The 24,895-nt window shown below is 39.1% G+C and overlaps 5 non-coding genes across 5 annotated transcripts; all 5 read left to right on the top strand.

Annotated features, from left to right (window-relative positions):
• Window positions 1–8,266: 8,266 nt before the first annotated feature.
• Window positions 8,267–8,339, top strand: TRNAV-AAC (transfer RNA valine (anticodon AAC)). The gene has a single exon. It is a non-coding gene; the product is annotated as a tRNA-Val (tRNA).
• Window positions 8,340–10,731: 2,392 nt separating this feature from the next.
• TRNAM-CAU (transfer RNA methionine (anticodon CAU)) lies at window positions 10,732–10,804 on the top strand. Its single transcript has one exon. It is a non-coding gene; the product is annotated as a tRNA-Met (tRNA).
• Window positions 10,805–17,514: 6,710 nt separating this feature from the next.
• TRNAV-AAC (transfer RNA valine (anticodon AAC)) lies at window positions 17,515–17,587 on the top strand. Its single transcript has one exon. It is a non-coding gene; the product is annotated as a tRNA-Val (tRNA).
• Window positions 17,588–20,786: 3,199 nt separating this feature from the next.
• Window positions 20,787–20,859, top strand: TRNAA-AGC (transfer RNA alanine (anticodon AGC)). The gene has a single exon. It is a non-coding gene; the product is annotated as a tRNA-Ala (tRNA).
• A 3,963-nt stretch (window positions 20,860–24,822) lies between these two features.
• Window positions 24,823–24,895, top strand: TRNAM-CAU (transfer RNA methionine (anticodon CAU)). The gene has a single exon. It is a non-coding gene; the product is annotated as a tRNA-Met (tRNA).

The following is a 24,895-nucleotide window of genomic DNA, read 5'->3' as shown; positions in this document are numbered from 1 at the left end:
AGAAAAAGAGTTTCCTAGACAAGCAAAAACTAAAGGAGTTTATCACCAAGAAACCAGATTTACAAGAAATGCTAAAGAGACTTATTTAAGCGGAAAAGAGAAGACCACAAATAGGAATAAGAAAATTATCTCCCAAAAAAGCAATAAAATCACTGATAAAGGCAAATATACAATAAAGGCAGCAGATTACCACCTTTGAAGCTAATATGAAGGTCAAAAGACAAAAGTACTAAAATTGCCTGTTTCCATGAAAAGAGGCTAACAGATACATACACACACACAAAGAGGCTAGACATGATATCAAAAACATAAAATGTATGAGGAGGCGAGTAAAAGAGTAGAGCTTTTAGCAAGAGGTCAAACTAAAGAGATCATCAACTTAATATAGGTTGCTATATATGTAAATTATTATATATGAATCTCATGGTAATCACAAACCAGAAACCTATAATAAATGCACAAAATATTAAGAGAAAGGAACTCAAACAAAATACTAAGGAAAGCCATCAAATCTTGAGGGAAGAGAGCAAGAGAAGAAGGAAGAAACAGAGAAGAACTACTAAAACACTCAGAAAAAATGTAACAAAATGGGAATAAGTACTTTCTTATCAATAGCAACTTTAAATGTCAATGGACTAAATGCTCTAATCAAAAGACATAGGGTGGCCGATGGATGAAAAAACAAGACTTATATATATGCTGCATACAAGAGACACACTTCAGACGTAAAGACACTCACGAACTGAAAGTGAAGGCATAGAAAAAGATAATCCATACAAATGACAATGAAAAGAAAGCTGGGGTAGCAATACTTATATCAGACAAAATAGACTTTAAAGCAAAAACTGTAACAGGAGACAAAGAAGGGCATTACATAATGATAAAAGGAACAACCCAACAAAAGGATATAACACTTGTAAATATCTATGCACCCATCATAGGATCACCTAAATATATAAAGCAATTATTAACAGACATAAAAGGACAAATAGACAGCAACACAATAATAGTAGGGGAATTTAACACTCCATTTACACCAATGAATAGATCATCAAAAAGAAGATCAATGAGGAAACATTGGCCTTAAATGACACATTAGACCAATTGGACTTAGTAGATATACACAGAACATCCCATCCGAAAACCACAGTACACACATTCTTCTCAAATGCACATGGAACATTCTCCAGGGTAGTTCACATATTAGACCACAAAACAAGTCTCAATAAATTTAAGAAGATTGAAACAATACCAACCATCTTTTCTGACCACAACAGTGTGAAACTAGAAATCAACTACAGGAAGAAAATCAGAAAAGCCACAAATATGTGGAGATTAAACAAAATGCTACTTAACAATGATGGGTCAATGAAAAAATCAAAGAATAAATCAAAAAATACCTGGAGACAAAGGAAAATGAAAATACGACTTGCCAAAATTTATGGGATACAGCAAAGGCGGTTCTAAGATAATTGCTATTGTTTATAGCAATACTAGCCTACCTCAACAAACAAGCAAAATCTCAAATAAACAATCTAGCAGTGCACTTAAAGGAACTGGAAAAAGAGGAACAAGCAAGGCCCAAAATCAGTGAAAGGAAAGAGATAATAAAAATCAGAGCAGAAACAAATAAAATAGAGATTTAAAAAACAATAGAAAAAATCAATGAAACTACGAGCTGGTTCTTTGAAAAGATAAAATGGACAAGCCTTTAGCTAGGCCCACCAAGAAAAAAATAGAAGGCTCAAATAAATAAAATCAGGAATGAAAGAGGAGAAATTGCAATGGACACCACAGAAATATAAAAGATTATAAGAGAATACTATGAAAAGCTTTACAAAAAGGAATTGGATAATCTAGAAGAAGTTGATAAATTATTAGAATTATACAACCTTCCAAAACTGAATCAAGAATAAGTAGACAATTTGAATAGACTGATCACCAGTAAGGAGATCAAAAGAATAATCAAAAATATCCCAAAAAATAAAAGTCTGGAACCAGATGGCTTCCCTGGTGAATTCTACAAACCATTCAAAGAAGAATTAATACCTATCATTTTCAAACTTTTCCAAAAATTTGAAGAAGAAGGGAAGCTGCCCGACTCATACTATGAAGCCAATATTACACTGATACCAAAACCAGACAAGAACAACACACAAAAAAGAAAATTACAGGCCAATAGCTCTGATGAATATCAACGCAAAAATCCTCAGCAAAATAATAGCAAATTGAATACAACAATATGTTATAAAGATCATACACCATGATCAAGTGGGATTTATTCAGGGATGCAGGAATGGATCAACATCTGCAAATCAATCAACGTGATACACCACATTAACAAAATGAAGAATAAAAATCACATGATCATCTCAATAGACATAGAGAAAGCATTTGAAAAGATAGAGCATCCATTTTTGATAAAATCTTGAATAAAATCAGTATAGAAGGAAAGTACCTCAACATAATAAAGGCCATATCTGACAAACCCACAACTAATATCATTCTTATTTGCAAAAAACAGAAAGCTATCCCTTTAAGAACAGGAACCAGACAAGGATGCCCACTTTCACTACTCTTATTTAACATAGTATTGGAAGTTCTAGCCAGAAAAATCAGGCACGAACAAGAAATAAAAGGGATCAAATGGGAAAGGAAGAAGTGAAACTGTCACTACTTGCAGATGACATGATTTTATATATAGAAAATCCTAAAGAATCCACCAAAAAACTTTTAGAAGTAATGAACAAATATGGTAAAGTTGCAGGATACAAAAATCAACATACAAAAATCAGTTGTGTTTCTATATACTAACAACGAAGTAGCAGAAAGAGAAATTAAGAATACAATCTCATTTACAATTGCAACAAAAAGAATAAAATACCTAGGAATAAACTTAAACAGAGAGGTGAAAGACCTGTACACTGAAAACTATGAAATATTGTTGAAAGAAATTGAAGAAGACACAAAGAAATGGAAATATATTCTGTGCTTTTGGATTGGAAGAACTAACATAGGTAAAATACCCATACTTCCTAAAGCAATCTACAAATTCGATGCAATCCCTATCAAAGTTCCAATGACATTTTTCACAGAAATAGAGCAAAGAATCCTAAAACTTTTATGAAACAACAAAGGACCCCGAATAGCCAAAGGAATCCTGATAAAAAAGAAAAAAGCTGGAGGTGACACACTCCCTGACTTCAAAATGTACTACAAAGCTATAGTAACCAAAACAGCATGGTACTGGCACAAAAACAGACACACAGATCAATAGAAGAGAATCGAGAGACCAGAAATAAACCTACACATCTACGGACAGCTGATTTTTGACAAGGGAGCCAAGAACATACAATGGAGAAAGGAATATCTCTTATAACTCTTCAATAAATGGTGATGGGAAAACTGGACAGCCACATGAAAAAAAATGAAAGTAGACCATTATCTTACACCATACACAAAAATTAACTCAAAGTGAATTAAAGACTTGAATGTAAGACCTGAAATAATGAAACTTCTAGAAGAAAACATAGGCAGTACGCTCTTCGACTTCAGTCTTAGCAGCATATTTTCAAGTACCATGTCTGACTGGGCAAGGGAAACAATAGAAAAAATAAACAAATGGGACTACATCAAACTAGAAAGCTTCTGCACAGCAAAGGAAACGAACAACAAAAGGAAAAGACAACCTAACAATTAAGAGAAGATATTTGCAACCCATATATCTGATAAGGGGTTAATATCCAAAATGTATGAAGAACTCATGCATCTCAACAACAACAAAACAACCCAATGAAAAAATGGGCAGAGGATATGAACAGACATTTTTCCAAAGAAGATATGCAGATGGCCAACAAGCACATGAAAAGATGTTCAACATCACTAACTATTAGGGAAATGCAAATCAAAACTACAATGAGATATCATCTCATTCCAATCAGAATGCTTATAATTAACAAGACAGGAAACAACAAGTGTTGGAGAGGGTGTGGAGAAAAGGGAACTCCCATACACTGCCTGTGGGAGTGCAAACTGGTGCAGCCACTATGGAAAACTATAGAATAGAACAACCATACGATCCAGCTATTCCACTGCTGGGTATTTACCCAAAGAATGTGAAAACATGAATGCACAAAGATATAGGCACAACTATGTTCACTGCAGCATTACTCACAATAGCCAAGACTTGGAAGCAACCCAGGGTCCCACCAAGAGACAAACGAATAAAGATCATGTGGTATATATACACGATGGAATACCACTCAGCCATAAAAAATGATGAAATCTGGCCATTTGTGACAAGATGGATGGAATTTGAGGGTATTATGCTATGCAAAATAAGCAAGAGGAAGAAAGCCAAATACCCTATTATCTCACACGTAAATAGGAGATAAAAACAACAACAAGCAATCACATAGAGAGAGATTGGATTGGTGGTTACCAGAGGGGAAGGTGGGAGGGAAGAGGGTGAAAAGGCTTATTAGGCACACTTGTATGGTGACAGACTGTAATCAGTCTTTGGGTGGTGAACATGATGTAACCTACAGAGAAACTGAAATATACTGATGCACACCTGAAATTTGTATAATGTTATAAACCAGTGTTATCAAAATAAAAAAGACCCAGATTGTCAGGAAAAAAAGAATATTGTGAAACCAAAGGAATTCTTAGAGAAAATTCATGAAAGAAGAATAAAAGTAGGATCTGTGTGTAGTTCTTCCTTAAGGAGATTCCTTACTCATCTGCTGGGACCAACGATCACAGTACCTGTAATCACATTGCAGATCAAAACCTTCAGAAATGTCTGCAAAATTCTAATCCAACTAGGTAGTGTTTAATTTCCACATGCAGAACCCAAGATAGAATTCCACTTCTTAGCAGATGTGGCTGTAATCTGATTAAATTTTTTAAAAAATCCAAGCAGGTAATTTTGGAAAAATATTTCATCCCCAGGGCCATCCCCGTGGTTTAGCAGTTAAGTGCCCGCGCTCTGCTGCTGGCAGCCTGGGTTGGGATCCCAGGCGCACACCGATTGCACCGCTTCTCTGGCCACGCTGAGGCCGCGTCCCACATACAGCAACTAGATGGATGTTCAGCTATGACATACAACTATCTACTGGGGCTTTGGGGGGAAAAATAAATAAAATCTTAAAAAAATTTTAATATTTCATCCCCATTTGTGATCAGAAACTGATGAGGCCCAAAAATATGAGGAGAAGAGAAAGAGGGTCATGATTCTGCCATGAGCTCTGGGATAGTCCTTATATTTCTCTCCTCACTGAAAGACTTTCTTCTCCTTCAACCTGAGCTAAAGCTCCTTCAGTTGCAAAGAGTCCTATGGATGATGCTCTTGGAGACTCTGTGAATGGGTGGTCTTCGGCAAAACTCAACATTTGTTTAGGCCAGAGGTGCATGGTCTTGAAATGAGATGAGAAATTTCTTACATTTTGGCTCTGCTGTGGGTATCTGGTAACCGGCTCTGTGTGGGCTACTTCTCCAGCTGTCAACAGAGGCCCTTCCTTCAGCTGTCAGCTCCTGAATAACATCTCTTCTAATCTTGACTCAGATTTAGTAAGGTGTCTAGTCCTTGGCACTCAGTCCCCAAATCAAATGTCACTTTGCTACAGAGAGCACCTCCCTAACTAAACGCATATACACAGTATCTATCACATCAGCTTACTCCATCTTCCTCGTTTTCACTATGTGCTTTACAACGTGTCATATGAAGTTTTTCTTTCCAAATTTTCCATCTCTCCTCTAGAATTTAAGCTTCTTCGGGCTCAAATCACTGTTTTGACCTCACTGTATCCTCAGTGCCTCGAGTTAAGCCATAAAATATGGTTTCTGACTGGAAATGTAGGTAATAGGTAAGGATAGGGAAAGGCAGATCAAATACAAATTAATAATTCGGTAAAATTTCCTATAACACTTTTAAATAATTAATCTCTGCATCTACCAATTCATTTTTCTCTTTCTTTGTGTCTTATCCAATGTTTTGAATTTTACTAATGAATGGCAATTTATTTATAACATATATATTTTATTTTTCCCAAACAGAATTTTCTATTTTCTAGTTAGGAAATAACAAAGGTATAAGGATCACAGATGTTTGGGACTTCCCTTATAACCCAGTCACAGCTGATAACCATTTGAACGTTGGGTGAAAACTAGAACAGAATTCAAAGCCTGGTTCCTGTTGCACGTATTTTCTTTTAACCATTTTCTTCTGCATGGATCCTTAATTTCCAGTTTCTTTCTGTTCTGTAACAGTGAAGCCCTAAAATGGTCAATATTTTCTGCTTCCTCAAGAGAGTGCCAGGATGCAGAGGGCTTGAGGATTTGACTAACGTGGCTGGCGAGGATTCTTACGCTAAGTAGAACAGAAATCTTTAACATTCTGTGAGCTTGGAAGCTAGTGGGAGGAAGAGAAAACAGTAGTTACATCCAGAATGGTGAATGGTGACACCATCGACAGAGCAGTAGCTCTCTCAGGATAAATTATCCTTGAAAACACTCTATTCTTTGTGTAAGCAGTGACAAAATTGTGACATATCCGATTATGGGTTGTAGGATTCCAACTCTGCCTCCTTGATTTTCTTTTAGGGAGTGGAAAGGATATGATGTGCTGTTTCATTTCTTATTTACATGTTACCAAAACGACGCACAGAAATGGATTTCTGAAGGTTAGCTTGTCCAGAGCTTGGTCTCTGAAGATCAGTCTGTGCTGCTTCCCCGTAAAGGCTCCATGAAGGGAGATGTCTGTAGGCTGGAGAACGCACCACAGTTGTTCCTGGGAGATTCTCTCTTTCCATTTGCTATCTCTCTGAGCCTGTGAGAGAAGGATAACAATTGGGGACTTGGATTACAGGCTAAGAAAGACTAAAAAGGAATGAAAAAAGAACCCAGACACGAATGCTCTTCTTGCTCCTTGGACTAAGCCATTTTGCCTGGAAAACAATATCTTATTTGCAATGAATGTATTCCATTCCTCTACTTTCCTTTTTGTATTTCAAGAAGCCTGTTACTACAAACTAAATGAGCAAACCAGCAGGCGGCGAAAGACCTTCACTAAATTTTCTCATCACATCATGAGAGTGGTTTCCTGAAAGGCAAACAATACTCCAATACAAGAACTCTTTGTGCACCGTATGCTAGAAATTGTACTGAGAGTTTATTAATTTTATGCAAGTTGTTTGATGTAGCTTTGTGGCTAACCTAAATATTATTTTTCCCATTTTACAGATGAAACTGAATCTCAGAGGAACTGAAACACTTTTCACAGGTCACAAGGCTGTAAGGGGCAAAATCAGACTTGGCAAGCTGATTTTTTCTAAATAAAAATACAAGTTTTCCTTTAACCAAGTTCACCATCTGTTTTTCTCCATGTCAATTTATTCGTTTATTCACTCATTCTTCCACATAACAAATAGGTATAAATGAGTGACTTTATTCTTCCCTTCATCAGATATTAATTCAAAAATCTCTTCTGTGTCTGCCACCTGGGTTTAAGACTTTTAAGTGCCTTTGACTCCTTTTTCTCCCTCAAATCTGTACACCCAGTCTCCTGACAAATGCTGTAGATCTTTCCCACACAACCTCTCCAGAATCTTTCTCTTTCTTCTCCTTTATCTACCCTTTTATCCAATATATGATGTTTATGGAAGATGATTCCTGTGCCAGGCTGTGTACTGGGCACTGGAGATGCAGAAAAACTCATGCTACTGCTAATCTCAGGAACTAACAGGATACACCTCAATCCTTTAGTATCTTTATAACTTCTTTTCCTTTCTCTCCAATTCTAGTTTACCCATTTCCAAACTCTTTGGCATTCACATTGAAACTCTTTCCTAAAATTTTACTTTGATTATGTAAGTCACTTGCCTGGAATTTTTTCACAGGTTCTTAAGCCTCCACAATATTCTCCCCAACATATCTCTGTGTCCAGGCTTTTCAATTACTATTTCCCTCCATGTCTATTTTACACACACACACACACACCACTCCAATGGAACAGGTATATTTCTTAACACAGGAATTCCTATATCCTATATTCACTCCATCCTATGTTCACTCCTCTTCTGCATCCCTCAATGTCCATTTTTTATTCCTTCACTCTGAAATGATCTCGCTTCTTATTTCCTACGACTCTTGCCTGTAATGGTTTGTTTTGTTTGCTGTTCTCTGATACGCTGTGATTACGTAATCGCTAAATGACGCGCCATCGCAGCTATGAGGCTTTTATCTCTAGACGCAGACCAGCGAACGAGTTTCCGTAGTGTAGTGGTCATCACGCTCGCCTAACACGCGAGAGGTCCTCGGTTCGAAACCGAGCGGAAACAAGACGTGCTTTCTTTCGCCTTCCTGAATTCAGAAAAAATCACCCCACTGCATTCTTCTAAGAGCCCCGCATAAAAAAGACCTAATGGTAATCCCATCTACGTCGCTGTTCTTTGGTTTTGTTTTTAAAAGCAGATAATCATCCCGAGATTGCTGTGTTACGTTAGTGATGTTGTTGTGGATGAGTTCTCCCGACTGAGACGTGTTCTCTTCTGTCCCGGAAAATCTGAAATGGGAAATAGTGGCGGCGCTAAAGTTTTCTTATGGCGACTTTCTCCTCCTTTCCCTCGCAGAGGAATAGGTAACCACCGCGCTCTTGCCTCGCGTCATCTTTGAGAAGATGAGCCTTTAGTGGAGTCCTGATCTCCCATTAATGCCCTTGATATTTCCAGTACTTCGGGCTGCCCAGAAGATTGGATAATAACGTGGAGACCGGTACACTGAAACATGGGCGAAAACAAAAGACAGTAAATGGGCCGTGAGCCGGTAGCTCAGGCGGTAAAGTGCCTGCTTAATACGTGGGAAGTGGTGGGATTGATTTCCACTCTCCAGCTTTTACTGTTTCCACCTCGGACCTCTAGGTGGCAGTCTCAAATCTTCCAACCTGTTGAAATAAATGAGGAAATATTAAACTCTGAACGCGGTAGGAAACTGGACGCTTCTGTCATTTATGACTAACGGGCAGCGATAAGACAGGGCTGCTTTGGCTTTTACTGGGGTTCAGTATGAGGATCCACTCTCAATTTATAATTTGTTTTCTGTTTCTTCAGAGCTGTGATCTCAAGGGACATACCCAATTGCTCTTTTTTTCCCTGTTTCTCCTGCAGCTTGTCCCTAAAACGGCACAGTCCTGAGATGTACAGAACAGTGCGGGGTAAATAATGCCCCAGCTTTCTTGTCAAGTGCACTGAAATGCAGAGCCCCAGGCAACCAGAGAATATCGGAACAGACACTGTGGAAAGCAAATACGTGAAGTCGTTTGTGAACTCCTGGACGCACCCGCAAATTGTGAAAAAGTAGCTCTGATCCTAAGCAACATACCATAGACTGAAAACTGAAGTAAATGATAGCCCACTGCCCAAGTCAGCACCGGCCACTGGGCTGCACACACTTCGGAGATCTCCAAGGAGTATAGTAAAGGCTGTGAAAATGCAATGGACTTTAAAACCACAAAGCACAGAAGGCTGCTCAGTACTTGAAACTTGAACACAAGGCAGTCAAGTGCCAGCAAAAAACAAAAATGGCAATATTCTCTGTAAGATATGAACGACACACAAAGTCTGACAGCAAAATACAAAAACGCCCAGGTTATAATCCAAAATGTTTCAGCATATGAAGAACCAAGAAAATCTTAATCACAATGTAGGTAGAAAGAAGGGCCAAATATTGAGAGAAAAGCAAGATCGTATCAAAACTAAGAAATCGAGAATGGTCAGAGTGCCTAAGTGTGACATGACTGAAACTGATATTTTAGCAAGAGATATTTAGCTGTAAAGGCCAGGGAGACTGAAAGTGGTGAAACTGGAAGTGGATGGTCCCTTGTCCATATTTATGCTTCCATCTCTTGAGGTCTGGGGCCATCAGATTCCTTCTGAATTGCTTGAGCTACTGTAGTGCCTGGCACAGAGCAGCTCTCCAATGAATATGAATGAACTGAATGAATGGAAGGGGAAGTGACAGATTCAAAAGAGTTGGCAAGATCACTGTTCAGTATTTGCCAAGTCATGGATGTGGTGTTTGAAGGAGGAGAATGAGTTAAGTTGACTTGGAAGTCTAAGTCCAAAAGGCTGGCACAGAGGAGGTTGGGAATTAGATATTTGGTGTATGGATGAGTGGGCTACTGTGGAGAAGAACAGGCAGAGAGATCATGAGCTGGAGCATAGAAAGAACTCACCTTTTGGAATCTAAAAATCTGCTTCTATATACAGATGGCCAACAAGCACATGAAGAGATGTTCAGCATCACTATCAGGGAAATGCAAATCAAAACTAATCGCTCATTCATTCATTCAGTTGGTCAGTCAGTCAATGAACTAATACATGTTAATGGGGCACTTCCTATGCTTCTTTAACAAAGGAGACCACAGAAGCTGTAAGATTGACTGAGATCTCTGATGGCAGGAAAAAACCACATCGTTAGAACACAAGAGCAAAAAAGACAGGCGCTGCTGTCCCGGATCCGCAGCCCGGGTGGTCCTATCGTTGAGTGAATGCGAAAGGCGTGGACTCACTCCATTGCTCTTGCGTGTGAAATTCTTTGGTTGCAGCGCTGGTTTCTATGGAGTTATTTCCAAGTAGTATTGATTGTATTCTTTAAAACTTGGGAATCGATAAAACATGGGTACTTACAAAATAATATTTCATTTTTCTCTTAATTACGAAGGGATACCGAGCTGCCCTCTTAGCGCAGTTGGCAGCGCGTCAGTCTCATAATCTGAAGGTCCTGAGTTCAAGCCTCAGAGAGGGCAGGAGATTCTTTTTTTTCCCCTGTGTTTTCACAGTGCCCTGCCATAATGTTATCTTGGTAAAAAGAAAGCATAGGTCAAGTGCACTAAGAAAAGAAACACAAAGTAAAATTAGCGAATGTGTTAGATAAAGATTTGAACTCATCCAATATTCGCTGAGAATGGTGAAATCAGGTTTGTACTTTGTTGGGCTTCCCAGTGCTTTGAGTAAAATGAGTGGTAAAGAAATTTCCATTAGGGGTTGGCCCGGTGGCGTAGTAGTTAAGTGTGCGCTCTCCGCCGCTGGCGGCCTGGGTTCGGATCCCTGGCGCGCACAGACGCACAGCTTGTCCGGCTGTGCTGTGGCGGCGTCCCATATAAACTGGAGGAAGATGGGCACGGATGTTAGCCCAGGGCAAGTCTTCCAGAGCAAAAAAAAAAAAAAAAAAAGAAATTTACATTAGTCAGAAACTACAAGCTGTACTATAATTTTGCTCTTCCTCTCCATCACATGGAAGAATCAGGAGAAATTTCTCTTCCAACTTTGTTCTCTGAAGGCTGCCAACCACAATTAAGGGGTGAGAGGAAATGTAAAATCATTGATTTCTTTTAATCATCCAATAAATGTTTCTTGAGCACATCTTTTACTATTGGACTCTTCTGGGTGCAGTAATTCAAGAGTGATTAAAAGACAAAAATTCCTTTCCCCATGGAGCCATATCCCAGTTAAAAGGAATGGAAGAGACAGACAAGAAGCAAGTAAGAAAAATGCGTAATAGCTAAGTGATAATGTTTACTGTGGGGTAATCATTCATCAATAAATGGGGTCTGGAGTGTGCAGGTGACACTTTGAGCTTTCAGGAGAAGAGTCAGGAAGGTTGTGACCTTGAAGATTACCTAGTAGTCTCCTCTTCCTTCTCACTTGATGAGGTCCTCGTGCCCAAAAGTTTTCTAACACTGTCACTAGAGTAATTTTTACTTATCAAGGTAACTGGGAGTTATGAGAGCTTTTTGCACATAAGGCATGTGGGCTTAGTTAGATGAATAGCGGTACCTGATAAATGATCCACAAGTTTCTTCATATGGAAAATGAGAACCAAGGGATTGTCCATGTGGAGCAGAGTTACTTTAAAAGGAACTGAGTAGTAAGCATTAGCTACTGTTCTGGTTGCCTTTTCCATGTGGAAAGCTGGCCCCTCGCACCGAGCTTGTATCGTAGATGCTTATTAGAAACATAAAGAATGGAATATGCAAAGTGAAATAAGTCAGAGGGAGAAGGTCAAATACCATATGATCTCATTCATTGAGTAGTAGATAATAACAACAACAAACAAACACATAGAGACAGAGATTGGATTGGTGGTTACCAGAGGGGAAGTGGGGAGGGAGGAGGGCGAAAGGGATAATTAGGCTCATGTGTGTTGTGATGGATTGTAATTAGTATTTGGGTGGCGAACACGAGAACATGATGTAATCCATGCAGAAATAGAAGTATAATGATGTACACCTGAAATTTATACAATATTATAAACCAATGTTACTGCAATAAACAAAAAATTAAAAAAAAAAAAAGAATGGATTTACAGATTGAGGTTAGACTCCATCATGGTTCTCGTCTAGGAAGAAATAGCCTTCCCTCTAAGGTTTCACGTAGTACCTGAATAAGTAAAGAACTCTGAACAAGCTTGCAAAATTGTGTGTTCTCTGGGAAAAGCAGGAAACCCTGCTGTAAAAGAGCATAATCTAAGCATATAGCAGAGTCTCAGGCCACAGGTGAGTGCTCAGGAGGTCAAAATGGTTAAGCAGTGAATCTGACCAGAACATCCATTGTGGAGAGAAACAATTTTGTGTCATATCCATGATTTTAAAGGCATATGCACCAGAGTTGTTATCTATTGACCTCAAAAAGAAAGGAAGAAGAGAAACTTATCGTGCCTTTCATGATGGAGAAAAGCTATTTCCATTATTTCTGACTTAAAATCTCAAAATTTCAGACAAATAGTTAGAATGAGATGGAATTCTGACCCGTAGAGCATCAGTGTTTTTGTTGTTGATCCTTCATGACCATCCTTAATTTCTCTAAAATTAAATGTTGAGTAAAACCCTGATTTCCAGTTTCCAATGTTCTCTTAAAAATTCTTCCTCCTCCTAACCCTACTTTATTCTTGTCCCCGGATCCTAGTGTCTTCCTATGCCAGTGCTACCTTTCTCTTGAAGACTGGAGGAGGGATCAAGTACTACCCAGCGACCTGGGCCACACTGGGAGGGGATAATTGTAAAGATGTGAGGAGCAGTGAGGCTGTCTCACTTCATCCTCCGAGGTAGCTGTATTTCCAAAATCAGTTAACAATTGCAAGCTTATTTATATGGTGAGATTAAAAGATGTGTGGAAGACTCCCAAAATTCTAACTGGGAAGCCTATTCAGCTGGGACCTTCACTTCCCTTCTGGCAATTAAAGATAGTGAAACTGTTTCAGACCCAGAACCTTCCCATAGTGACATACTATAGGTTTCCCTTTCCTTACATTCCCTGACGGAAACAATAGTTTTTCACTGTGCTTTTGCTGAGTTCACGTTTAAGTGAACTTCCCTCAGTTGGAACCTCTTCAGTGGTAGTGATATAACCCTGTGGTACAGGGTTAGAACCACATAACTGATTAGGGCACATGTCTAGAATTACCACAGGTCAAAAACAGGGTTAGAGCATTGAAATTAGGTCAAATGTTAGACCTCCTGTTTTGCACTCAGAGCTGGTGGAAAAGATACCTGTTTTCTCCAGTTTTGCTTGTTCATTTCTTCTTGAGAGGCACCTGCAATCCTCAGAGCTTCTCTCCTGAACTCAACTCCAGGAAATATTGGACCTCTTTAAAAAATGGCAATTTATGCATTTCTGGTTCTTTTTTTATTTTACACACAAGTCAGCTCAGTCTCAGTCTTGGACCAATACTCCCTGTCTATGGGCTATAGACAAGAAAGGAAGAGCTGAAAAATGCTGTGGAGAGAGTAAGCATCATCTCTATTGGGTTGTGCTGAGCATTTTCATCTCAAGAGTCATAGTTTTGGGCTATTGGGAGGGTGGACCACCCACTCCTGTTTTCTGAACAGAGAGACCCTGGTGAAAGAAAGTCCTCTCCACTACTTTGTAAGTGAGATTTCTGGGATCATTTAGCATGAGAATAAATAAGGAAAGCTGCTGAGAGACACTTAGAGAGACAAGATGTACAAGAGAATTTGAGGGTGTGACAGCCGAGATACATGAGTGTGGAAGGAGATCATAAAGTCCCAGACTGTCAGAAAAAAAGAATATTGTGAAACCAGGGGAATTCTTAGAGAAAACTCATGAAAGAAGAATAAAAGTACGATCTTTGTGAGGTTCTTCCTTGAGGAAATTCTTTATCTGTCTGCTGGGATCCAACCATCACTGTACCTGTAGTGACAGTGCAGATCAAAACTTTCAGAGGTGCCTGCAAAATTAGGAAACAACCAGGTTGTATTAATTTCCACACATAGAACCCAAGATAAAATTATTCCTTTTCCAAGAGGCTGCTAAAATCTGATTAAACTTTAGAAAAAATCCCAGCAGGTATTGTTGGCTATGTATTTCATTCCCATTTGTGATCAGAACCTGATGAGACCCAAAAATATGAAGGGAAGAGAAAGAAGGTCATGATTCTGTCATGCTGAGTGTGGAACAGTCCTTGCATTTTGTTCGTCACTGAAAAATTTTCCTCTCCTTCAACCTGAGCTAAAGCGCCTTCAGACGCAAAGAGTCCTATGGATGATGTTCTTGGAGACTCTGTGAATGGGTGGTCCTTCAGCAAACCCAACATTTGCTTAGGACAGTGATGCATGGTCTTGAGATGAGATGAGAAATTTCTTACATTTTGGCTCTGCTGTGTGTATCTCGTAACTGGGCTCTGTTTGGGCTAGTTTTCCAGCTGTCTCCAGAGGCCCTTTCATCAGCTGCCAGCTCCTGAGTAATATCTCTTCTAATCTTGACTCAGACTTAATAAGGTGTCTACTTCTTGATACTCAGTCCTCAAATCAAATGTCACTTTGCTACAGAGACCACTTCCCTAGCTAAAGCCATATGCTCAGTATCTATCACATCAACTTATTCCACCATCCTCTTAAACACTGTATGCTTTAGAAAGTGTCTTATGAAGTTTTTTTTTTAAGCGTTCTATGTATCCTCTATAATATGAGATAGTCTAGGCTCAAATAACTGTTTTGACCTCACTATATCCCCACTGCCTGGAGTTAAGCCATAAAATATGGTTTCTAACTTGAAATGCAGATAATGGGTAAGGATAGGGAATAGGCAGATCAAATACAAACTCATAGTTCAATAAACCATCCTACCACACTTGCAAAATATTAATATCTTCATTTGGCAATTTACTTCTCTCTTTCTTTGTGCCTTTTCCAGTGTTTTGAAGTTTACTGATGAATGGCAATTTTTTATAATACATGATTTTTGTTTTTCCCAAACAGAATTTTCCATTTTGTAATAAAGGAATAACAAATAAAGGTGTAAGGACCACAGATGTTCAGGACTCCCTTTATAACCTGGTCACAGTTGATAATCATTTAAACCTTGGGGGAAAATTAGAACAGAATTCAAAGTGGGTTCCTTTTGCAGGCATTTTCTTTTAACCATTTTCTTTTGCGTGGATCCTTAATTTCCAGTTTCTTTCTGTTCTCTAACAGCGAAGTCATAAAATAGTCCCGTATCTCCTGGTTCTTCAAGAGAGTACCAAAATGCAGAGGGCTGGAGGGTTTGACTAATGTGGCTTGTGAGGATTCTTACACTAGGTAGAAGAGAAATCTTTCACATTCTGTGAGTTTGGAAGCTAGAGGGAGGAAGAGGAGACAGTAGTCACATTCAGAATGGTGACAGTGTAGACAGTGCATTAACCCTTTCTGGATGAAGTATCCTTGAAAACGCTCTATTCTTTGTGGGACCAGTGACAAAATGGTGACATATCTGATTATGGGTTACAGGATTCCACCTTTACCTCCTTGATTTCTTCTTAGGAAGTGGAAAGGAGATATGTGCTGTGTCATTTTTTATTTGCATGTTACCGAAATGACCCTGAGAAATGGATTTCTGAAGGTTAGCTTGTCCAGAGCTTGGTCTCTGAAGATGAGACTGTGCTGCTTCTTCCCCATAAAGTCTGGATGAAAGGAGGCATCTGCAGGCTGGAGAAAGCACCATAGTAGTTCCTGGGAGAGTCTCTCTTTCCATTTGCTATCTCTCTGAGCCTGTGAGAGAAGCATAGCAACAACTGGGGCCTTGGAATACAGCCTAAGAAAGATTAAAAAGGAATGAAAAAAGAATCCAGACACAAATGCCTACTTGGATCCTTGGACAAAGCCATTTTGTCTGGAAAATCATTTCTTACTTGCAATGAATATATTCCATTCCTCCACTTTTCTTTTTGTGTTTTAAGAAGCCTGTTACTACAAACTAAATGAGCAAATCAGCAGGTAGCAAAAGACCTTCACTAAATTTTCCCCTCGCATCTTGAGAGCAGGTTCCTGACAGGCAAACTATACTCCACATACAAAGACTCTTTGAATACCATATGCTAGAAATTGTACTAAAAAAATGTTAATTTTATGCAAGGTGTTTGATTTAGCTGTGCATCTTACCTAAATATCATTTTTCCCACTTTACAGATGAAACTGAAGCTCAGAGGAACTAAAACATTTTTCACAGGTCACTAGGTTGTAAGGAACAAAACCAGACCCAGAAAGCTGATTTTTTCTCAATCAAAAATATGAGTTTTTCCTTTAACCAAGTTCACAGTCTCATCATCTGTTTTTCTCCATGTCAGTTTCTTCATTCATTCACTCATATAACAAGTACTTATAACTTACTTATAAATGAGAGAGTGTATTCTTCCCTTCATCGTATATTAATTCAAAAATCTCTTCTGTGTCTGCCACCTAGGTTCAAGTCTTCTAAGAGCCTTTGATTCCTTTTTCTCCCTCAAATCTCTACATGCAGTCTCTTGACAAATACTGTAGATCTTTCCTGCACAACCTCTCCAGAATCTTTCTCTTTCTTCTCATTTATCTACTCTTTTATCCATTACATGATGATTATGGAAGATGCATCCTGTGCCAGGCTGTGTACTGTGCACTAGAGATGCAGAAAGACTCATGCTACTGCTAATCTCAGGAGCTAACAGGATACACCTCAATCCTTTAGTATCTTTGTAACTTCTTTTCCTTTCTCTCCAATTCTAGTTTACCCATTTCCAAACTCTTCGGTATTCAAAATTAGAACTCTTTCCTAAAATTTTAATGTGATCATGTCAGCCATTTTCCTGGAATTTTTTCAAAGGTTCTTAAGCCTCCACAATATTGTCCCCAACACATCTCCATGTGTCCACGCTTTTCAATTACTATTTCCCTCCGTGTCTATTTTACACACACACACACACACACAAACACACAGCACTCCAATTGAACAGGTATATTTCTTAACACAGGAATTCCTATATCCTGTGTTCACGCCATCCTATGTTCACTCCTCTTCTGCATCTCTCAATGTCCATTTTTTATTCCTTCACTCTGAAATGATCTCGCTTCTTATTTCCTATGACTCTGGCCTGTAACAGTTTGTATTGTTTGCTGTTCTCTGGTATGGTGTGATTATGTAATCGCTAAATGACGTGCCCTCGCAGCTATGTGGCATTTATCTCTATAGATGGGTCAGCAAGGGAGTTTCCGTAGTGTAGTGGTCATCACGCTCGCCTAACACGCGAGAGGTCCTCGGTTCGAAACCGAGCGGAAACAACGGTGTTTTCTTATGCCTTCCACAATTCAGAATAAATCACCCCACCTCCTTCTCGGAGGCCCCACGGAAAAAGAACGAGTGATAATCCCATTCGTGTAGTTGTTTTTTGGTTTTCTCTTTAAAAGAAGAGAATCATGCGGTAATTGCTCTGCTACAGTAGCGAAGCCGTTCTGAATGAGCCCTCTCAGCTGAGACGTGTTCGCTTCTGTCCCGGAAAATTGAAATGGGAAGCGGTGTAAGAGCTAGAGTTTTCCCGCGGTGACTTTCTCTCCTTTCCCTTGCAGAGCAGTAGGCAGCCATCGCCCTGTTGCCTTGAGTCATCTTTGAGAAGATGCGCCCCTAGTGGAGTCCTAGATTTATATTAATGGCCTTGACATTTCTTGTATTTGGGGGCTCCCAGAATAGTGAACAGAAAACGTGGAGACTGGTACACCGAAAAACTAAAGGAGGAGAAAGGAAAAAAAGAAAGAAAAAATGCTAAGGAGGCAGCAGGAGAACCAGTGCAGTAGGTAGTGGGGAATTAGCTCAGGTGGTAGAGTGCTCACTTAGCATGTGAGAAGTGATGGGGTCAATGCTCACCTTCTCCCGGTTATAATATTGAGACCTCTATTCTCGAAACTGTTAGGGAAGTTGGACCTTTCTCTGGTTTATGACCAAGTATGGGCAAGAATGAGACAAGTCTGCACTCCCTCTTACTGGCATTCGGTATGTTGACCCACTCTCAAATTATAATTTGTTTTCTATTTATTTGGAAGAGCTGTGATCTCAAGAGACATACCCAATTGCTCTTTTTCTCTGGCTGCTTGGCAAGAGAAGCTTTCTTTATCCTTCTATGTCTTGAGGTTTGGAGCCATCAGATTCCTTCTGAATCACCTGAACCTACTACAGTGCCTGGCACAGAGCAGCTCTCTAATGAATAAGTACTGAATGAATGGAAGGGAAGTGATAGATTCAAAAGAGTTGCGCAAGAACATTTTTCAGTATTTGGCAAGTAATAGATGTGGTGTTTGAAGGAGGAGAACTAGTGAAAGTTGACTTGGTAGTCTAAGCCCAAAAGGCTGGCCCAGAGGAGGCTGGAAATTAGATATTTGGTTTGTGGATAAATGGTCTACTGTGGAGAACAGGCAGAGAGATCATGAGCTGGAACAGAAAAAGAGCTCACCTTTTGAGTCTAAAAATCTGCTTCTCAATTTAGGCTTTGTTGCTTAGCAGCTCTAGGACCTCAGGAACATTACTTAACTTCTCTGAGTCTCCATTATATCTGGAAAGTGCAGATTATGATACATAGTTTTGTTTCCAAAGTTCAATGGGACTACATGAAATAATCTCCATAAATCTCTGGTATAATTAATGGCAGATAAGATTGAAAAAAACTTCTAAGTTCAGTTGTGTTTTTTATAGAGAGAATGTCTCCAGTCCTGTAGATGCAAATGGAGATATAAAGTAAGACAGAAAAGTATGGACTGGAGAGAAATTTAAAGACTATTTACTCAGTCAGTCTGTGAAATGAGTACCTCTTATATTTCTCTTGAACGTTGGGAATCATGGAAAGTGTAAGCTTGACTGAGATCTCTGAGGGAAAAGTCAGTTCGTTGGAACACAAGAGGGGGAAAAGCAGCAAAAGACAGGTACAACTGTCTCTGTTCTTGCAGGTCAGGGCTTCGGACTGCTGGGTGAATACTGGAAAGGCGTGAACTCCACCCTTCCTGGGTGTGAAATCCTTCAGGTGCAGCACTGGCATATATGGGGTGATTTTTCAAGGAGGATTGATTGTGTTCTTTAAGTGCTGGAAATTGACAAGGCAGCTGCACTTGGAGAATAAGATTTGATATTTTACTTTGACTTTGAGCAAGTCAGAAAGGCTTCCTCTCTTAGCGCAGTTAGCAGCACGTCAGTCTCATAACCTGGAGGTCTGCTCCAATTTTCGAGAGGGTTCATGTCTAATAGGACATTGGTATATGTATCATATTAAAAAAAAAAAAAAGATTGCAAATGGAACACAGAGTAAAAACACCCAAAAAGAAAATCAAAACAAACAAATAAAAATCCCGTCATCAGTCAACCATTTATAGTTTGGCCCTGGCCCCACTGAGAATGGTTAAATCACCTCCCAGTGTTTTGACAAAATGGGTAAGTGAAGAAATTAGACTACACTGGAAACTACAAGCTATATTATATCATCAATCTTCCTCTCCATCTGATGAAGGAAGTAGGGGAAATTACTCTTCCAGCTTCATATTTTGAGTCACCTAATCTGCAGTTGTGGGCTAAAGGAACTGAAAGTCATTCATTCATTTATTCATTTAACAAAACTTTCCTGAACACATATCCTGTGTGGGACTGTTCCAGGTGCAGTGATGCAAGAACAAAAAAACACAAAAATTCCCTCCCTTGTTGAGAGAACTGGGAGGAAACAGACAAAAAGGAAATAAGAAAAATGCATAATAAGCTAGGGGATAATGTTTAGACAGTAAACTGGGGCCAGAGCGTGGAGGTGGCATGTTTAGCTTTCAAGGGAACAAGCAGGAAAATTGTCACCTTGAAGATCCTATTTAGTTTCTCTTCCTCCTCGCTTACTGGAATTCTAGTGCCCAAAGCTTTTCAAACACTGTCACCAGAGTAATTTTTACCAGTCAAGGCAATTGGAGGTTATGAGAGCCTGTTCCACATAGGACTAGGTGAGTTAGTTGGATAAATGGTGTTACATAAAGCCCGGGGTGGTAAATCCTTAAAATATTTCTTTATATGGAAAATGAGGACTGTAGGATTCCCTGGGTGAAACCACAGTACCTGGAGCGAAGTCAGAGCAATGAGAACAATTTGTTGTTGCTTTTGTTTTTAAGAAACAGATAATCATTCCGAAATAGGTGTGCAACATTAGCTGGGCTGTTCTGGGTGAGTCCTCCCAACTGGGACGTGTTATCCTCTGTCCTGGAAAATTTGAAACAGTGAATGGTGTAGGTGCTGCAGTTTTCCCATGGCAACTTTCTCCTCCTTTCCCTCGCAGAGGAATAGGTAGCCACCTCCCTCTTGCCCATGGTCATCTTTCAGAAGGTACGCCGTTATTCGAGTCCCTGTTTCGCGTTAAGGGCCTTGACATTTCCTGTACTTCGAGCAGCCCAGAAGACTGAATAATGAAGTGGAGACTGGTACACTGAAAACCGGGAGGGGAGTAGTGGGGCAAGCCCGGTACACAGTGGGGAATTAGCTCAGGTGGTAGAGCGCTCGCTTAGCATGTGAGAGGTGGTGGGATCGATGCCCACATTCTCCAGCTTTTTACAACTTCCACTTCGGATCTCCAGGTGACAACCTCAAATCTGCCAACCTATTGAAATGAATGACAAAATATTAGATACTTTGAACACAGTAGGAATTTGGACGCTTCTCTCGTTTATGACCAATGGATGAATATGACAAGCCTGTTCTGCCTCCAACTGGCGTCTGTAGGTATGTACTTCCATTCTCAATTTATAATTTGTTTTCTGTTTCTTCAGAGGATTTCTGATCCCAAGGAACATACCAAATTGCTCTTTTTCTCCCTCTTTCTCCTGCAGCTTGGCCCAAAATGTGGCACAGTCCTGAGAAGAGCAAAGCAGAGCGGGGGGTGGGGGGGGGGTGGGGGGGGTGGGGGGGGAATGCCCCAGCTTTCTTGTCACTTTCAGTGGACTGAAACGCAAAGTCCCAGATAATGAGAAAATATCAGAAAACACACTGTGGAAAGCAAGCACATAAGGTTGTTTGTGAACTCCTGGACGCACCTGTGAATTGCGAATAAGTGGCTTTGATCCTAAACGACATATCATAGACTTTGATACCTGAAACAAGTGACAGCCCACTGCCCAGGTCCACACTGGCCAGCGAGTTGCACATACTCTAAAGATCTCCAAATAGTATGGTAAAGGCTTTGAAAATGAAATGGACTTTGAAGCTACAGTACATAGAAGGCTGCTCAGTACTTGGAACTTGGACACAAGGCAGTCAAGTGGCTACAAAAACAAAAATGGCCATATTCTCAGTAAGATATGAATGAGACACAAAGTCTTATAACATAAACGGAAATGGCCAGGTTATAATACAAAATTATTCACCATATAAAGAACCAATAAAATGTTAATTCACTTGGAAAAGAGAATCAACGGATCCCAGTACTGAGATGACACAGGTGTTGTAATCATCTGACAATACATTAAAACAATGATTATTAAATCCTCTGAGAATTAGGGGTGAGAACTCTTGAAAATCAATGGAATGTTAGAAAGTCTTGGCAGATAAAGAAAAGATATATATCCAAATTGAAACTTCAGAAGTGAAAAATGTGTTAGCCAAAATTAAAAACAACACTAGATTGTCTCAACAGCAGAAGTACATGACTGAGAGAAAGTCACTAAATGGGAAGATGGAACAATACTAACTACCCAATCTAAATGACAGTGATAAAAGTGTGTTTTAAAAGATGGACAGATCCTCATGGACAAATAGCAAAATAACAAAAGTCTTATATTCTCATCATTGGAGACCCAAAAGAAGAGGAGAAAGAGACCCTTGAAAAGAGAAAACAAAAACATTTGAATTATTAATGTCTGAAAACTTTCCAAATTTGGCAAAAGACATAAACCAGATTCAAGAAGTTCAGCAATCCTCAAGCAGGATAAACCCAAATAAATCCACACTCAGATGTATCACAATTCAATTGCCAGAAACAAAAGAAAAATAATTCTTGAAAACAGCCAGAGGAAAACTAAAGGGAAACTACAATCTGAATGATTGTGGATTTCTCATCAGAAATCATGGGGGATGTAAAGAAATGACATAACACTTATTAAATGCTGAAAGAAGAGACCCGTTAATCCAGAGTGCTAAGTATACCAAAATATTCTTCAGACATAGGTGGAAGAAATACGTTCTCATTTGAAGATAAACTGAGAGAATCCATTGCTAGCAGAAGTGCTAGAAAAGAATTAGTAAGTCTGCTGTTGAGACAAGGAAAATGATACCAGAAGGCAGCTTAAAATACTAGGCATGAAGAAACAGTAGCAAAGATAGGAAATATCTGGGTAAATATAATAGACTACTATTCTTCTCATAATCTCTTTAAAGTATGTTTGATGTTTGACAGAGAAAATTATAACACTGTCTGATGTAGTTTTCATTGTATCTAAAAGTACTACATACATAACATAAGGGGTTATGGTAAAGGAACTAAATGAAAGTGAGGTTTCTATATTTAACTTGAATGGTAATTTACTAATTCTAAGTATACTGTGAAATGTTAAGTATGTATATAGTAGTCACTATACCACCTACCGGCAATGATTAAATAAGCCAAAGGAAGGTAGGAAGAGAAGCAAAGAAGAAGGAAAAACAAAGGGAACAAACTATTAATAAACAACAATTAGTATGTGTATAAGCAAACTTATGGATAATAACGTGAAATTAAAATAATCTAAACATATCAATTAATCAATAAATATTGTCAGAATATATGAAAAATAAACATTCTGGCTGTAAGAAACTCACTTAAAATACAGTTATATGTGAGATTAAAAGTTATATACAAGATTAAAAGTTATATATAAGATTGAAAGTGAAGAATGTGAAAAGATACACCAAATAAGCATTAATCAGAAAAAGCTGAAGTGGATATATTAGTATCAGGCAAAGTAGACTTCAAAGCAAAGAAAATTTCCAAATATAATGTGAGATGTTACATAATTATAAGGTGTCAGCTCACCAAGAAATAACTGTCCTAAATGTGTATGACTCTGGACATAGAGCTTCAAAACTCATTTTAAAAGCTGATAAATCTGAAAAGAAAGATAGAAAAATTCACAATTACTGGTGAAGATGTTACCAATCCTCTCAAATTAATCGATAGATCTAGTAGATAACAAATGGGAACACACATTGAAGAACTAAACAACACCATCCACCCATGGATCTAATTGCCCTTATAGAGCAAAATCACAATGTAGGTAGAAGGAAGGGCCAAAGATTGAGAGAAAAGCAAGATTATATCAAAACTAAGAACTCAAGAATGGTCAGAGTGCAGAAGAGTGAAATGAATGAAACTGATATTTTAGAAAGAGGTATTTGGCTGTAAGGGCCAGGGAGACTGAAAGTGGTGAAACTGGAAGTGGATGGTCCCTTGTCCATATTTATCCTTCCATCGCTTGAAGGCTTGGGCTATCAGATTCCTTCTGAACCGCCTGAACCTACTACAGCGCCTGGCACAAAGCAGGTCTCCAATGAATATGTACTGAATGAATGGAAGGGAGTGATAGATTCTAAAGAGTTGCACATGAACACTGTTCAGTATTTGGGAAGTCATGGATGTGGTGTTTGCAGGAGGAGAATGAGTCAAGGTTGACTTGAAAGTCTAAGTCCAAAAGGCTGGCACAGAAGAGGTTGAGAACTAGACATTTGGTATATGGATGAGTGGGCTACTGTGAAGAACAGGCAGAGAGATCATGAGCTGGAGCTGAGAAAGAGCTCACGTTTTGAAATCTAAAAAACTGCTTCTCAATTCAAGTCTTGCCCCCTAGCAGCCCTGAGAGCTTAGGGACATTACTTAACGTATCTGAGCCTCCATTATACTGGAAAATGCAGATTATGATACATAGTTTTGTTGCCGAAATTCAATTGGACTATTTGAGATAATCTCCACAAATCTCTTAAGTATAATTAATGGCACATCAGGCTAAAAAATCCAGGAGGACTTTTAATCAGTTCAGTCTGTGGTTTTGTGGGGAAAATGTCTCCAGTCCTGTAGATGCAAGTAGAGATATAGAGTAAGACAAAAGTATGGACTGTAGACAAATTTGAGGACTATTTAATGGCTCATTCGTTCATTCATTCATTCATTCAATCAGTGAACTAATACATGTAACTGGGCACTTCCTATGTTTCTTTTCACAAAGGAGAACATGGAAGCTGTAATATGACTGAGATCTCTGAGGGCAGGAAAAAACCACATCATTAGAACACAAAAGCAAAAAGACAGGCAGTGTGTCCTCAGTCCCACAGCCCAGATGGTCCTATCTTTGAGTGAATACTGAAAAGGTGTGGACTACAACGCTCTTGGGTGTGAAATTCTTCAGTTGCAGCACTGATTTCTATGGAGTGATTTTCAAGTAGTATTGATTGTATTCTTTAAAAGTGGGGAATTGATAAAGCATGGGTGCTTGGAAAATAATATTTCATATTTTCCTTTAAATACAAAACAGTGTTGGAGGCTGCCCTCTTAGCGCAGTTGGCAGCGCGTCAGTCTCATAATCTGAAGGTCCTGAGTTCAAGCCTCAGAGAGGGCA

The sequence above is a fragment of the Diceros bicornis genome, chromosome 14 (assembly GCF_020826845.1).
Source record: "Diceros bicornis minor isolate mBicDic1 chromosome 14, mDicBic1.mat.cur, whole genome shotgun sequence".
NCBI classification, from domain to species: Eukaryota; Metazoa; Chordata; class Mammalia; order Perissodactyla; family Rhinocerotidae; genus Diceros; species Diceros bicornis.
Note: the sequence above shows the minus strand (reverse complement) of the source record. Positions and strands in the feature narration are given on the sequence as shown.